Genomic DNA, 15,711 nt, shown 5'->3' with positions numbered 1-15,711 from the left:
AGGAGGAGGAGGAGGAGGAGGAGGAGGAGAAGAAGAAGAAGAAGAAGAAGAAGAAGACGACGACTGGGGAGAGGGTACTACTTCCCAGCAAGACTCGGGAGCACAAGGATATGCAGATGAACCCGCCACAGCCACTGATGTTCCAGCAAGGATAGACATTGCCATTTCCAGCCCCCAGGAAGCAGGAATGTGGAGCTATAAGTTAGTTTCTCTCTGAGAACTGAAAGCTTAACAGCTCAATGCAAGGAGAGGAACTCTTGGTATAGGCACACACCACTGGCCCACGAAGCTGAAATGTGCAAGCCCTGTCCAGACTGGAGATCTCAATTACAATGAGGTCAAGTCATGCTGTGAAGTGTGGCCCCTGCTGAACTCACAAAAGTGTGAGTTCCCTAAACAGCCAGAATAACACAAACGATAGTCAGCCACAAAGATCAGGTCCCCTTCTTGCTCATTCCCTTGAAAATGAAAACAAAAGCATAACAGAAAAAAATTCAACAGATGAGGACAGCAAAGTTAAGTAGGACGCTCTAGCTGAGTGGGAAGCCCAGGAGCTCCTACATCTCCACAAGACCTGGCTCCTGGTGAATCAAGTCCATGCAGTGCGTGGGTTCTCTGAGCTTCTGCCCTGGGGACAGGACAGGACACTGAAACATGAGAGGGGCTCTGCCTTCTGAAGACTGCAAAACACTAAGGCAGGTCAGAGCCTGGCCAGCAGCAAATTCAAACCAGGCAAAAGAATCATGAGCAAGCCTGCAACAGAAGAATGGCCCATCAGGACAATGAGGGTGTGTCTCACGCTGGTGTGGCCACTCCCTATCAGACAGGTGCAGATTGGGTTCTGTCTCAGTTTCTACAGCACTATGGGCCCACAAGATAGTGAACAGGTACCAGGGTGGGTATGGGCCTCACGGGAAGGAACTCTCACTTCCAGCCTTCCACTGTTCATATGCTGTAGGAGAAAGACTCCTGAGCAGGACTCCCAGCCACATCCAGGGAACCAGGGATACAGAGGTAGCTCAGAGAGCCTCCTGCTGTCTTTGTTCAGCACTGAGGAGTCAGGAATGAGTGCAGATTGAAAGGTATCGGCCCAAAGGAATCAATAGGAGGCCCAAGTAACAATCAAGTTGCAACCAAGTTCTGGGAGACAGAACCCATCTAAACTCAACCCTGGAATAAGTCATCCTGGAGCTTTTGGGGGGCTCTGTTGCAGAGCAGCTGAAAACTGTGACTTTACTGAGTAGCTGACAGCATGACCACACTGTTTTAAAGTCCGGTGCCAAGATTTTTCAGCAAGATCAGCTTAGTATGGGACCTACATAACAACCACTGAAGGGCGTCAACAACACACTAGCACAAAGGATAGGCTGCGACAGGGAAGTTGAGACCCTTCCCTCAGGATGCACCTTGGAGACTGTCGTCAAGCATTTTGGCTTTGTTTTACCCTGAACATGTATTACCTTCATACCAGATCATAAACTGATTTTAAAAATCAGTGGGATCCTCAGGGATCCATCCCATAATCAGCTTCCAAATGCTGACACCATTGCATACACTAGCAAGATTTTGCTGATAGGACCCAGATATAGCTGTCTCTTGTGAGACTATGCCGGGGGCCTAGCAAACACAGAAGTGGATGCTCACAGTCAGCTATTGGATGGATCACAGGGCCCCCAATGGAGGAGCTAGAGAAANTACCCAAGGAGCTAAAGGGANCTGCAANCCTATAGGTGGAACAACANTATGAACTAACCAGTACCCCNGAGCTCTTGACTCTAGCTGCATTTGTATCAAAAGATGGCCTAGTAGGTCATCACTGGAAAGAGAGGCCCATAGAACTTGCAAACTTTATATGGCCCAGTACAGGGGAATGCCAGGGCCAAAAAGGGGGAGTGGGTGGGTAGGGGATTGGGAGGGTGGGTATGGGGGACTTTTGGGATAGCATTGAAAATGTAAACGAGGAAAATACCTAATAAAAAAATAAATTATAAAAAAATAAAATAAAAAAATAAATAAATAAATCAGTGGGTTTGGTCCTAACTGTGGCTCTACAAAGATCACCAGAGCATCACTTGCTTTATGAAAGAAAGAGAAAGATGCTGTGCAATCAGGGCACACCCAGAGCAGGCTATGGGTACACAGGGCTCCTGTCCACAGGTTCTCTTTTCTGGTGTGAACTGATCCATTAGCTCACAACAGCAGCAGTGAGAACAAATTTAATCTAAAGAGAATTGAGGCTGCAGGCAAGGTATACTGGAATATGGAGGTACCTATAGGCCTAATTCTCTCCTTCATTCCTCCAGTATTGTGGGATGGCGAGCTGCAGGAGTTTCCCAAACCCCATCCCACATTTAAAGGCCCTGGCCTCTTGCTTTTGCTGTCCCACAGCATCTAAGACAAGCGTAAAGTTTAAGGAGATCTCTGTGTGTCCTACCATGTCACTACAATTTCCATGAGGGAAGTTAGCCCATTTAGAAGAGGTTCCAGGAAGGCACCTGATCCACCAAGTGTGGTGATAAAGGGCAGCCTCTCGGGTGTGCTCTGCACTTCCAAGGTGTGACTTCTACACCTCAGGTATGTGTCCTAGATATGCCTTGTGCCCCTTTCCTGATAACCTGTAATTCATTGTCTCTCGGCCATCCAGAAGGGATGTACCCCAACTTCATCCTATGGGGTCTGCCTATCAGCAGGTGCCCCTTCCTGAACTGGCCTCCTTTAGCAGTGATTGCTCCGGGAGCAAAGAGAGCAGGTGTGGTGGAGGAGGGAAGTGGCGCCAGCCAGTGACCCAGCAATGACTGCTTATGTTCCCTGAGGGGTCAGGAGGATAGGAGATGGTAACTTATCCACAACAGCACTGACTGTAGGGACAGACTATGTTACCAGATTTGCATCTTCAGACCAGGCCTGTGGAGGCAAGGGAGGCCAGCTGGAGGTAGAATTACAGATCTTCCAGTGGGAGGGGATATGGACAGATGCCAGGGACTTCTGAACTGGAGTTGCTTTCTGCAAATTCTGAGGACCCCTTTAGCCCAGACAAGATTTCTTGCATCCCATATACCCTATATACCCTAACTTTCCCTTGCCAACCCCAAAAAGATTGACTGTTCCTAACAAGCCTATAGGAAATAAACTGGGCCCCATTTTCAGAATGAAAAATACTAAATCAAATAAAAAAATTTTTTTTTCTTAAAGAAAAATCTAATAGTATGTCAGAAAAATAGCTCAGTCGGTTCTGAGGAGATAAGTTTGATGCCTAGAACCCATGTTAAACAAAAACAAAAACACAAAGTATGTCGGCGTGTGCTTTTTAATTCTCCTATACACTGGGGAGATGGTGATAGGGCAACAGTCAGCCAGCTGAGCCTAATTAGTGAGTTCTGATAAATGACAGTGAGGTTGGTTTCTGACTTCCACATGCACACACACACACACACACACACAGTTCATCTGAACACATATAGCACACATATGCACACATGTAGCAATACAAAAAAGAAGGAAATGAAAAATACAAAAGCTAGAGGTGACAAGGAAGAGACTTGTATAAACCAGCATCATCTGCTATTCACCTCAGGGCACAGCTTCATTACAAGACTGGAAATGAGGGGGTCAGTGGGTTGTCTGTAAGCAGAGCAAGGAATCTATTACTACAACCAGGACAAGGTGTCCATGAGCAGAGAAGGCATTTATGAATATGATGGGTGTTTATGAATAAAGTAAGGGTTATGACTAGGCCAGGTTCCCATGAGTGAGACAGATATCAGCGCATGGGGCAAAGTGTCTGGAAACAGGAAAGAATACAGAAAAGAAGTAGAAAGCACTTCTGCCTCTCTGGGGAATCTCCATAGGAGTACACAGGCCAGGGATAGCTCTTTCTCTAGAATGTTCCAGGAACTCCATTTCATCCTCGTTACCAGGGGCTGATTGGGCTTGAAAGAAGCAACCTCCAGATAAATCCAGGGAAATGAGACTTTCATGCACTTGCAAGACACTCAATCCCTGACCACCAGCTAGGCTGCCCTCAGTTCCACAGGCCTCATCAGCAAAGGTGAGGTCAGGGACAGCCAATTAGAAAGACTGTGACCTGACGTTCAAGAGAAAGAAATCTGTCCAAGATGGAAAAGAAATGGGTATTAGTTCACTTGGAGCTCACCTCTTCTTCCTCACGACATCCCACCAAAGTTTAGCCCTGCGGGACCTCATTTAAGACCAGGGTTAGTCTGACTGTATGGGATCTAGACACATCCAGCTAGCCCTAGAGAGGGCTCATCTGAGGATGGGACACAGGCAGACTCCTATACAAGCTCTGTACTTAAGAGTGTACTTACACACAACACAGCCTTTGATAATTGTTTCATTAATAATACAGCCATACACCCTGCTCCTCATCAGGATACTCCATGTGAGTGGCCTCTTATCTCAATGGGAGCTGTCATCCCAGGCAGGGTGAACTCCCACAAAGTGGGCATTTTCTGAATGTGTATATCCTGCAGGCACACAGAGGCAGTTTCAGAAGCTCAAATCTATCAGGAAACCCAGCCATGTCTCTTGTCACCCAGGCCCCATCTACATAGTGCACCCAGAAGCCTACAGCCCAGAGAATGGCTAGGACTGGTCAGGATGGAACATAGTACCAGTCACTAGGACTGGAGTCCCAAGCTACAGGCTGACCTGAGAACCAACTCCGTGCTTCTCACTGTTTCTAGGTTAAACACAACACAATTCTCCTGGGTGTTGCAGGGGATGGGTAGCCCGGTATCCATGTCATCTCACTTCCTATATCCTAGGTCTGACTGCAGTGTAGGCAGAGCAGGATTACATGTTCCAAAAAAACCCATACTTACATTAGGAGAAGGGAATCCTGGGTAAGGAGACTGGGTTAGAGTTAGGGTCCTTTTGGGATACAAAAAAAAGGACATCTAGGTCCTTTTTTGTATCCAACATCCAGGGCAACAGAAATGACCCAGAACTCTCCAAAGCCACTGGCTGCTCTACCTTGCTGGAATTCACATTTGAGTCCTTATCCACAATGCTGCCCTGACTGCCCTCAGTAGGAAACTCAAGGATGCGGCCACTTTCAGGAGTGACCATTTGAGGTTCTGGCTAACAGTTCTAGGGAAATGAGGATAGCCACCATTCTTGGTTGTGGGAGTTACAGAAATACCTTCTAAAAATAATAAGTGAGACAAACCCCTGTAGCTAAGTGGGAGCCTAAGACTGAGCATGTAGAAGAACCACGAAATATTTCAGAGTGTTAAGTGACTCCTTAAGGTTGTTCCTCCTGTCCAGCTAGAAACCAGGTTTCTCTAGAGCCATGGGTGGCTTCATAAATGTGAGTGGAGAGTAAGAGAGTGATAGCCCCCACATAGCCAGCATTTAGTATGAGCTCCAGGCTCTAGACAACTGCCTAAAGCCAGTAGTGAGTACTGAAATCAAATCCCATCACACCTCATCTGCTCAAACACTATTTCTAGCCCATCCTCCAAAATATTTGCCAATACAGCATCCTGCATGGGTCCAAATGGATAAAATCAAGATCAAGATGTATGCTTACTGTGGGTCCATGTTCTAAGATCTACTTACAGCAGAGGTGCTGAAGACCTCTCTCTTGAGTATCTATCTTACAGTGGCATGCCAGGGTTTGTCACCATGCTCCCTCTAGAAGCTCCATGTGTCAGATCCAGATGAACTTGTAGGTGACTGGTTCCTAACTCAACGTCAACATGGCTTCACAATCACCAAATGTACATGGGCACACCCAAATTGCATGCTACATATCTCAGCATTACCCTTGGATAGTGAGAGGGGGCTGTGAAGACTGCCAGTAGGTACAGCTAACCTGAGGTCAGCAACTACCTAACAGGGGCTGAGCAGTAGCCCCTCAAAATATCTTAATGCCAGAACCTCTGCATGGAACCTGATTTGGAAACAGTATTGATATGAAGTCAACCTAGATTGTCCACAGTTGGAAGGTAAATTGTATGCCAATACCACTGTAAGACAGAGACCAGACAGAACTCTGTCTGCATGTATCCCTCCAAGAAGATGAGACCTTGATGGAAGGGATTAAATCCTGTGCTCTCCTGAGTAGAATAAGACTTCCCAAGAGGGTTGTAAAGAATTGGTTGAAACCGTTCCCCTGGAGTATACTCCAAGAAGGCACTATCTTGGAAGCAGCCACAGCGGGGACAAAACCATGGGAGGACATTAGAGAGTCAGATGGGGCTATACCCAAAGCCCTGGGAAGTCAGCCCAAGTAGACTGAGTTTTACATAGAACTACATATGGCACTATCTTCTGTGGCACGTACATATGTCACCTTCAATTATTAGGTTCTGGGACAGAAAAAAATGGAGGTGCACAGAGGAAGCGAGCAAGCATAGAACATGTCACACTTACAGGGGAACGAGGAGGCTGAGCTCCTAAGTGTTCTTATACCATCTACCACTGTCAGGAGCCAAATACCCTTGGGCAGGGAAGATTTGCCACAGGACACACTATACATTCTCCCAAAAGGACTTCTGCTTATCAAAAAAAAAGTGGTAAGAGACTAAAATGTCAAAGCTTGGAGAAGGAAAGATTCTTGTTATGTACAACAAACATGGCTTGTCCAATATATACAAAAAGCCTCTGTAGTCAATAAGGGGAGAAAGGGGGAGATTACTCATCCGAACAAAAGACTACTACATCCAGGGGAGAGCCAGAGAACACAAGGAATGCCAAGCTTCACTAGTATAACCAGGAAAGGGCAGACAACTCCAAACCAGACACCAGACACCCTAGCCAGGTGGGGACATTTAAGTCTGCCCCAGGCAATGGTGGAATGTAGAACACAGAACACCAAGTGGGGAAGGGAACTGGTGGGACACTCTAGAAAGCAGCACCTCTGGTTCATCGCACATGACCTGAGGCCCAGCCTTTCGGTTCATAGGAGAGTCCAAGGGAGCTGTATTCTCAGTCTCCCAAGAGGGAGGCAAAGACAGCTGACAGCAGAACAGAAAGGTAGAACACTAGAGCCATGGATGAGTCTGCTCAGACCACGACTGGTCAAAGAAGCCAGTCTAATAGAATAGCAGCTGTGTGATTTCACATGTGAAAAGGTCAAAATGGCAGGCAGGAGCTAAGCCAGTGTTCAAGGATGATGTTCATGAGGTGAAATTGTCAGGACTCTTCCACCCCACACTTTCCACCACAGGACAAAGGGCAGTGGGGATGGTTGCCAGGAGGAAACTGAAATCACAGTACTGAAGCAGGGTCCCTATGGGAGGGAACTTCAGGGGCCAGCCATCTGGCAGAGCTCACTAAAGCCTGGTAGGTGGGGAAGGAGCCTGAGCTACATCATGAAGCAACCCCCTCATACTTGCCCGAAAAAGACCAAAGAAACCCTTACATTTGGACATTTAGACCTCAAACCATGACTTAAAGCTGAGTTACATCATTGTACTGTTACAGAGATCTTGGGTCCAAAGAGGTCTCATTCTTCATCAGGAAACGTCATTCTGTCCATGGAGTTTTCCCTGATAACAGTAAACCATTTGTGGGGCACATAAGTGCAGGCTTCAGTTCACAGAAACCACACCCTCTGGGACCCCAGCAGGGCTGCTTCATTCTATTCCTGCCTTGGACAAAAACACTAAGGAAAGGCTTTCCAAGTGCTGCAGAGGTAAGATAGAGCACAGATCTGAGGGTACTATGGGTGGATGCTATAGGTCTTTGAGGAGCTACCGTAGGTGGGAAATGTCCAGAGTGATGCCATTGGTGAAGGATGCCATAAAGAGACTCCTGCGGGTCATATGTGGGACTGCCATGGGTGGGGCTACTTTGATTGGGAGGTGGTATAGGTAGGGAGATGCTGTGGACAAGAAAAGTCCTGGCCATAAATAGAGAATGCTGAGGTAGCAACACTGTGGCCCTACTCTATGAAGAAACTGGTCTTTCCAGGTTGAATTGGCACTAGGAGCCCCCTTGAGGGTGTTAAGGACTGGAAGCCATGTCAGAACCCTGGCTGTGGCTGAGCAGCTCCAACTCTTCCTTTCAGGAGGAAGTGGTAAGCTCCATTCTCCTGCATGGGGGTCTCTGGGCACACAGCCTTTCTGGGCGAGGGAGATGGGATGGACAAGACTGCAAGGTTCCCTTCCCTGGCAAAACTGCAATCACACCTCCTACAGGCTCCTCCTTCAGTCGTGCACTATAAATAGGACAGCAAGGCCTGCTGAGGAAGCTAGGTCTCTTCCTCCCTGAAGCTCAGCAGAGCTGTCTTCAGGGCCCCATTCTGCAGACTTCTCCCAAGCCTCCACCCCTCATGCCTGGTTTCAGTGTTCTTAAACGGAATTTTCTAATGCTTATAAAAAATTTCCAAAACCTTAGATGATAGTTAGAATTGCCATATACCACAACCTCGAGAAATGGAAAAGGCGGACCCAAGGAGCACCAAGAGGAAAACGTGCAGCTGCGCAGGTCGCCCTCACTTCACCATCGGTAAAGACAGGGATTCTCAAACCTGTCTATTCAAATACGCCACTTGAATAGGGCACCTTTTCTAATGGCGAGTCCCGGTGGTAATCAGGAGCTTTTCTGAATAGAGGAGTCCTTTAGAAACGCTCAGATTGTGCCCCTCCCCCTCGCCAGTCCTTCAGGGTCACGTGACGGGAGAGGGGCTGGCACGCGAGCAGAAACAGCAGCCGGCCGCCAGAGAATCTAGCTAAAGGCAAGCAGGGTTCCGCGCCCCCCGCAACTCTCCTCCCCCCCCCCCCAAACACACACAACATTGCTCCAGTCCTGGAGAGCTCGTGCCGCCTAAGAAAGCCACCTACACGGCCAAGGGAGGCCAGATACGCAAGTGGGCTCTGGGCCGAACGCCTCCATTCGCCCCAGGACACGCACAGGACCAATCACCAGGACACAGCCTGTCCAAAGCTGCGCCACAAAGGGTACTGCTCGTCTTCCTCACCTAGTTCAAGGCCTCGTTTACATAACCGAAACCGCCGAGCAAGGGTCCAGTCCTCCCTCTCCTTCGCGCAAACGTGGGCATTCAACATGCGACCCTGACAAACCCCTCGCCATCTCGAATGAGAGATGCTGGCTCGAAAGGAGGGTGGCGGAGAGAACTGGCGCTGTCACCTGCAGGACGCAACGCGCGCTCAGGATTCTGGACCCATGAACCCCGGCAGCTCCAGCTCCGGTATGCACAGCTCCGGGCGGTGGCTTCTCTTTACCCCGTTTCCCACCAGGTTCCACGAGCAGCGACCCGGGTCGCTGGCACGAGGCCTGGCACCTTGGTCTGGTGGGGAGCCGTGGGGTGCTTTCTGTCCTCCGTATCAAGTGCCGACGCAATGCGCCTGGCTCAGTGTAAACGCATACCCATTCTTGACACCATTGCCCGGAGATCTCAAAGGAACTAGTTGCTTCAGCAACTAGAGCTGATCTAGCCACTGCAGAGAGTGACAGGTGGCCAGCCTCACGGACCGGAGGCGTCCCGAGCCTTGGCCCCAGAACCGCGCCTCGGACCACGGACAGCGCCCAGCGCAAGCTTACCTCCAAAACGCGTCCACTGCTGCGCCTCAACGACTAGACGCGCGCCCAGGGGCGCCGAGCTCTCGGAGCCGTCCGCCGGGCCCCGCCCTCCAGCACCGCCCACATGCCCCTCCTCCTCCCGCTCCGCCTAGGCGCGCACTAAGGCCCCTCCCAGCAGGAGCGCGGCGCACTGACACCCGAGGCAGCCACTGCCTTACAAGGCTGCCACAGGCACAGCCAGCCTATGGACACCGCTCGACTCAGGGTGCGGTCGCTGTGGAGCGTGGGAACCGGGCTGAGGTTGGGGAAGAGCGACTAGGGCACACCTGGCCCTGGGGCCCCGGGCGTGCGGCCAGTCCCAAGTAGGGAAGCTGAGGCTGGTGGCGCAGTCGCAGACTACACTGCGCACAACCCGTTGCTGATCCCTACGTGCCTGGAGAGCTTGATGCGCGTGGTGAGATGCTGGCCACTCGGGTTACCTGCACGAAAAGGATCCTTAGAGTCTCTGCTGATTTTCCTTGCTTCTAGGGACGCTTGCCACGGGATCTCCACCCCACTGACTGTGGTGAGGTCATGGTCGCACTGGTGGCTCTGAAGAAGATTATGGGGTTAGTAAGGAGGCAATGGGGCTGGAAGATTTGGTTCAATAGACTCTTCAGCCCTCCAGGTTCTGTCTCAGACTCTAGCCAAGTCACCCACTGAGTAAGTGTGTGTGTGTGTGTGTTGGGGAATTTGCTGAATGTCTGACAAATTAACTCATGCTTGAGGAAACCTTGTTTTGAAACTTCAGAAATGGGGCCCACCTGAGCACTTGGAGCAAATTACCCCTCCCCATGGTAGTCTCTGACCCTCAGATCCCTCAGACTCTCTGCTTTCTTCAGCTACTCAAAAATGACTAAAAAGTCACTTCTAATTCTTGCTCTCCTGAGAACTCCCACTCACCACGGAAGCCATGTGAGTTCGGGACTGTGGGACTATAAGGAATGGGGAACCAGACCCAGACTCTCCTTTTTCATAGGGTTTTGGCTTGGCCACTTGACTTATGTCCCACAAAGCCCCAAGTCCTGCTGTGATGGTTTGTATATGCTTGGACCAAGAAGTGGCACTATTTGGAGGTGTGGCCTTGTTGGGGTAGGTGTGACCTGGTTGGAGTAGGTGTGTCACTGTGGGTATGGACTTAAGACCCTCACCCTAGCTGCCTGGAAGTGAGTAGCAGCCTTCAGATGAAGATGTAGAACTCTCAGCTCCTCCTGCACCATGCCTGCCTAGATGCTGCCATGCTCCCACATGATAATGGACCGAACCTCAGAACCTGTAAACCAACCCCAATTAAATGTGTCCTTTATGAGATTTGCCATGGTCATGGTGTCTGTTCACGGCAGAAAAACCCTAACTAAGAAACCTCCCATTCTCTGAAAATCAACAACGTAAATGAAGTTCTGAAAGCTGAAATACATGTTTATGTTTCTATTAGCATGTTTCAAAATGGTGACTCTATCGTTAAATTTTATTTTTATTTATTGTGTGTGCATATGCCTGTTTGAAAGTATGTGCGCCATTTGCATGCTGGGTGCCCTCGGAAACCAGATGGGTAAGTTAGATTTCTTAGAGCTGGAGTTACAGGTAATTGTGGGACGCCTAACGTGGGTTCTGGGGATTAAATACAGGAAGACTTGTATCAATATAATAAAGTTCTAGAGGCCCGGCTGTTAACCATAGTCCAAGATGTCAGCTTGACAGATTTGGATCATGACTTCTGACCTGACGCTCCTACAGCATGACAGCTGCTGAAGTTTCAAGGCTCTTACCTGCAGACAATCTGTATAGGAGACATACACCAAATCCAAATGGATGTGCCTCTGGTGAGCATCCCTCACAGTGACCCAGCAAAACACCTCTGCTGGGGTGATGGTGGCCCTCCAAATTCACTACATTTGGAACCTCAAAATATGACCTTACATGTGAGCAGGGTCTTGGTTTGGGGACATAGTTCAGGGAAAAGGCTTCTTTTCCTGCTTGGATATCCAAGACCACAAGAAGTCCATGAGGGTGTCTACATTTGAAATTATTGTTGCTACCTTCAGATGGGAGCTTGTCCTAGATTATCCCAGTGGATCCTATATCCAGGAGTCTGTGTCCACATGACCCCTGCACTATCAGATCACATAACACAGGCAGACCACCATATACAGGTTTAGGCTCCAGGAGATTTGAATGCTGCAGACCAAGGTAAGGTCCCCTGTCTTTTTTGTGACAGAGGATTAGGTGAAATACACAGTCTAGAGCAGTAGCCTAGCCAAGAAGTGTCCTATCTATGGACAGCATGGAGTCCAGGGAGGGAAAGAATGAATGATCATTGGCAACCTTCAAAATCTGAGAACAGTGGCGGGGGGGCGTGGGGGGGAGAGTGGGAGCTATGCTGAGTTCCAGATAAGAACAGGTTGTGGGGCTGGAGAGATGGCTCAGAGGTAAAGAGCACTGACTGCTCTTCCGAAGTTCCTGAGTTCAAATCCCAGCAACCACATGGTGGCTCACAACCAACCATCTGTAATGAGATTTGATGCCCTCTTCTGGGGTGTCTGAAGACAGCTACAGTATACATACATATAATAATAACTAAATCTTTAAAAAAAAAAAAAAAAAGAACAGGATGTGGCAGAAGAGCCCGAGACACTGTCAGGTTTCCAACAGGATTGTGCAGGTATTTGTCCCTGTCTCCTCCAGGGAGGGTCTCAGCAGCCCATGTCCTAAGAACCTGCTACAGAAGCCTCCTCCATCAGAGTTACACAAAGACCAGGAGGTACAGCCTACTGTAAGAGCCTACTAGGTATAGCCCTACAGAGAGGCTTAGAAATGCAGCCCACTGTGGGAGAGCAACTAGTGCGTATAGCAAACAGCTGCAGAGAATTGTTACTGCCTGGCAGGAGCCTTTGTTGCTTGCCTTGATTTCTCTCTGAAGTCCTGAGGAAAACATAAAGAAAGTCACCTGCTGCTTCTGGCAGTCCTAGCCTGGACCTAGCCAGAATTCTAGGGTGGTTTCTGGTTAATTCTGAAGGATATGTGTCTTAAAAACCAGATTATATCTCTTTGTAATTGTGAGCAGGTAGGTGAGGTCTGGTAAGCCCTAAATATTTAGCTTACGATGCCAGGGAGGCCTGTCTATGGGTCTCGCTAAAAATGAGCCACGAGCAAATTTCAGCACCTCTATGACTGCCAAACACAAACCTAGCCTGGCAGCCTAGATTGAGACCAGGAGGCTCATAGCTCTGGGGTCTGAGTCAGAGGTTAAGCTCCAAAGGAAAAGAGGAATGCAGCCTTGGGACCTTGGGACCCCTCTACTCAGTGATTCTGATCGTGCCTTCAGAACCAAAAAGGGCTGGACACTGCCAAAGCCTTGTGAGCAAGCAGACCTGAAGATGGTAATGCATTCTACCTTCATACCACCCTACATCTTTCTACCCATACAAGGCCAAATTCAGAAACCCTTTAACAAGGTTCCACGTATGGCCTCAGCTTATTTCCATATAGCACTAGAAGGCTCCATGTAGAAATCTTGTCTCCAGGAGTTACAACAGGGTCAGGTTGTCACTAAGTAGCCCAGCCAAGGAATCACAGAAAATTCTACTAATATGTGAGCTTCTCTAAGCCTGGAGTTCTTCTGAGTGTCCCTGTTACCAGCCACAATGTTACTTCCGGTTGACTTTGATTCCCGGAAATCCCATCTGAGACCAAAAAGAAGACGCATGTTGGAAGCATTTGGCCCACAGAGCATAAGAGAAGGGCAAGTGGCCCTTTCCACCCGGAGACACCTAATCCAGCTCAATAAGCCCTTCTCAGTTGGCCAATGATTCTCATTGGACTTCTCTGGGACAAAGCATTTTTTAGTTTTCTATATTTATCACATATGAAAAACATGTATACATTCTATTAATGAAAGTATCACTTTTTTTTTGAGCTACAACTCTACAAATTTAGTATTAAAATGTTCCAAGTTTTAAGAATCTAAAGTTTTGCTTCTATGGGCTAAAAACATTCTTGACCATACAGCAGCCTCAAGGCTGGGCACAGTATCTCCCTCCACAAGAGATAACTCAGCTTGTGTGGATTGAATTTGCAACCCATGGAGACAAAATGTGGCTCAGGTTGGCTGTAGACGTCCATCTTGCCTACAGGACAACATTTTTAAAAGCTTTCTTCTTCACAGAGGCACACACTGAAATTTGCCTATGCAGCTTTGTCCTGGAATTCTAGTCTCACTGGTCAACAATGGAAACTTAGACTTAATGAAAGATGATATCCAAATGGAGCTACAGTATAACCTCTTGTGGCCAGGAAGTCTCCATCCCTGTAGAAAGAGAGGCCTTATCAGCTAGTTCCACTTTTCCTTCTAGACTCATGGTGGTGATACAGAGAATAGCATCTCTGAATTCTACACCATGTGGTGGTCATCTACTATCTCCTGACAAAAGATCACCCACCTTTCTGTGTACAGCGTCGAGGGTACAGGTCTGAAGGACCCTACTGTTACATGAAGTGTGTGGTTCACAGCCCAGTCAATAACAGGGGGAACCTGAGTGTGTCCGAGAAGTGCTTTTGCTCATAAGCAATATTTATAAAGACATGTAGTGGTGCCTAGCATGTGAATAACTGTCACAAAGGGCCTCCCAGCAAGTTGGAGTTCTCTCTCTCCCTCTGAAGTAACACAAAACAGATGTGATATCTGAAAGTAAGACAGCAAAGGACTATGGTCTCTGAAAAGTGAGCACCCAGCTCTAAGAACTTGCCAACTTTAGAGTAGAGGGGAGAACGCAGGCAGTGACGTACATGATGGGAAAGCCATGCAACCTAGGAGAGGGAATAGCACAAGGTCCTTCAAGTGTTCAGCAGAGTACAGATCACTCAGACAAAGGAGGAAGCTATCTAATCCTGGGGGGTGGGGGAAATGAAAACATGCCAGAGAGAACAGGGCTGGCACAGACACTACCCTGACAAGTCTAGGAGGCTCAAAACTCATACTCACTGACTACAACTAAACTGCAGAAGTTTGTGGCTTCACAGAGGCAGTAGTCACCCTTGAATGAGCTCCACTTGGGTCTAATCCATAACTTAATAGCAAGGCACAAAAAGACCAAACTGATATTAAACAATTACAACATAGAATAATAATACTGAATACACAAATAGTCAACTCCAAGAAAAAGTAAGCTTCACATTTTCTGGCATCTAACTAGAAATATTAGGCAACGCTGCAAGAAAAAAAAAAATCGACCTATAATTAAGAAACTAATTTGCTGACCTAAAACCAGCATAAGTGCATTTTAAAAGTATCATAACTATTTCCTCTCATTTGGAAAATACAACAATCCAATCAAATTTCTAGTGGTGAAAACCATATACACTGAGCAAGAAGAGTAAAAAGAAGGAAAGACAATCCATATGAAGTCAGAGTTATAGAGCGGCTTTGCACAAGAAAAGATGAAGAGAACACACCTGGGTGGTCAGTGATGTCACTAAGTAGACCTTCAGCTGTTGTTCCAGAAGAAAAGCAAGGTGGATAGCTCTGAAGTTGTCCTCTGGCCTACACACACACACACACACACACACACACACACACACACACATGTGCATGAGATAGAGAGACAGACAGACAGACAGAGAAGATATGAAAACAATGAATATAAAAGCATTATAGTACACTGTTAAGTGGAAATTTTAATAGTAGCCATGGGAAAGACAGAAAGTCCTGACCTGAGCCTGGACACCAGGTAAGAAAGACAGTCTGTACAGCGAGCAGAAACCAGCTCTGACTAATAAACTTGGGGCTCTGCACATGTCTTGATCTTTTTGCATATATTTTTGGTTAATCTTAAAATTCTAGGTATCACGAGTTCAGTTTATATTTCTATTAGGCTGAGATCACACTGGCTCCCCCTGCTTTAGAGTTCAGGACTGGTACCCAGCTCTACCCAGTTCAACTCTCACCCAAGAAGCTCTATCATTAGGCTGACCCCACTCCCCTAAGCTCTCTCTTCTCCAACCTCTGGAATATCTCTTCATTTACTCTAGATCCCAGGCGCAAATAGAAGTATGCTTTTATGCTTTTATGTGTGTGCTAGTAATTTTATAGCACAAGATTTACTATATAACCTGGACACTCCCTTTTACAAATCTTAGCTCTTAAGCCTTTGTCCATGTTCA

General features: G+C 47.8%; 1 protein-coding gene and 1 long non-coding RNA gene across 3 annotated transcripts in view; one reads left to right on the top strand and one right to left on the bottom strand.

The window, feature by feature from the left end:
* Window positions 1–9,623, bottom strand: part of Tppp (tubulin polymerization promoting protein) — a 27,603-nt gene extending 17,980 nt beyond the window's left edge. Inside the window, exon 1 of one of the 2 annotated variants that reach the window (XM_021180704.2) lies at window positions 9,535–9,623. The gene's annotated coding sequence lies outside the window, so the exon portion shown is untranslated. Of the gene's footprint in view, window positions 1–8,950; window positions 9,045–9,534 lie in introns of those variants that run through there. The other variant, XM_029468395.1, reaches the window with a different exon arrangement.
* Window positions 9,500–10,840, top strand: LOC110307636. The gene is made up of 3 exons (XR_002379452.2): window positions 9,500–9,778; window positions 10,042–10,215; window positions 10,532–10,840. It is a non-coding gene; the product is annotated as an uncharacterized LOC110307636 (long non-coding RNA).
* The last annotated feature ends 4,871 nt before the right edge of the window (window positions 10,841–15,711 follow it).

Source organism: Mus caroli, chromosome 13 (genome assembly GCF_900094665.2).
Source record: "Mus caroli chromosome 13, CAROLI_EIJ_v1.1, whole genome shotgun sequence".
NCBI lineage: Eukaryota > Metazoa > Chordata > Mammalia > Rodentia > Muridae > Mus > Mus caroli.
This window is presented reverse-complemented; position numbering and strand designations above follow the sequence as displayed.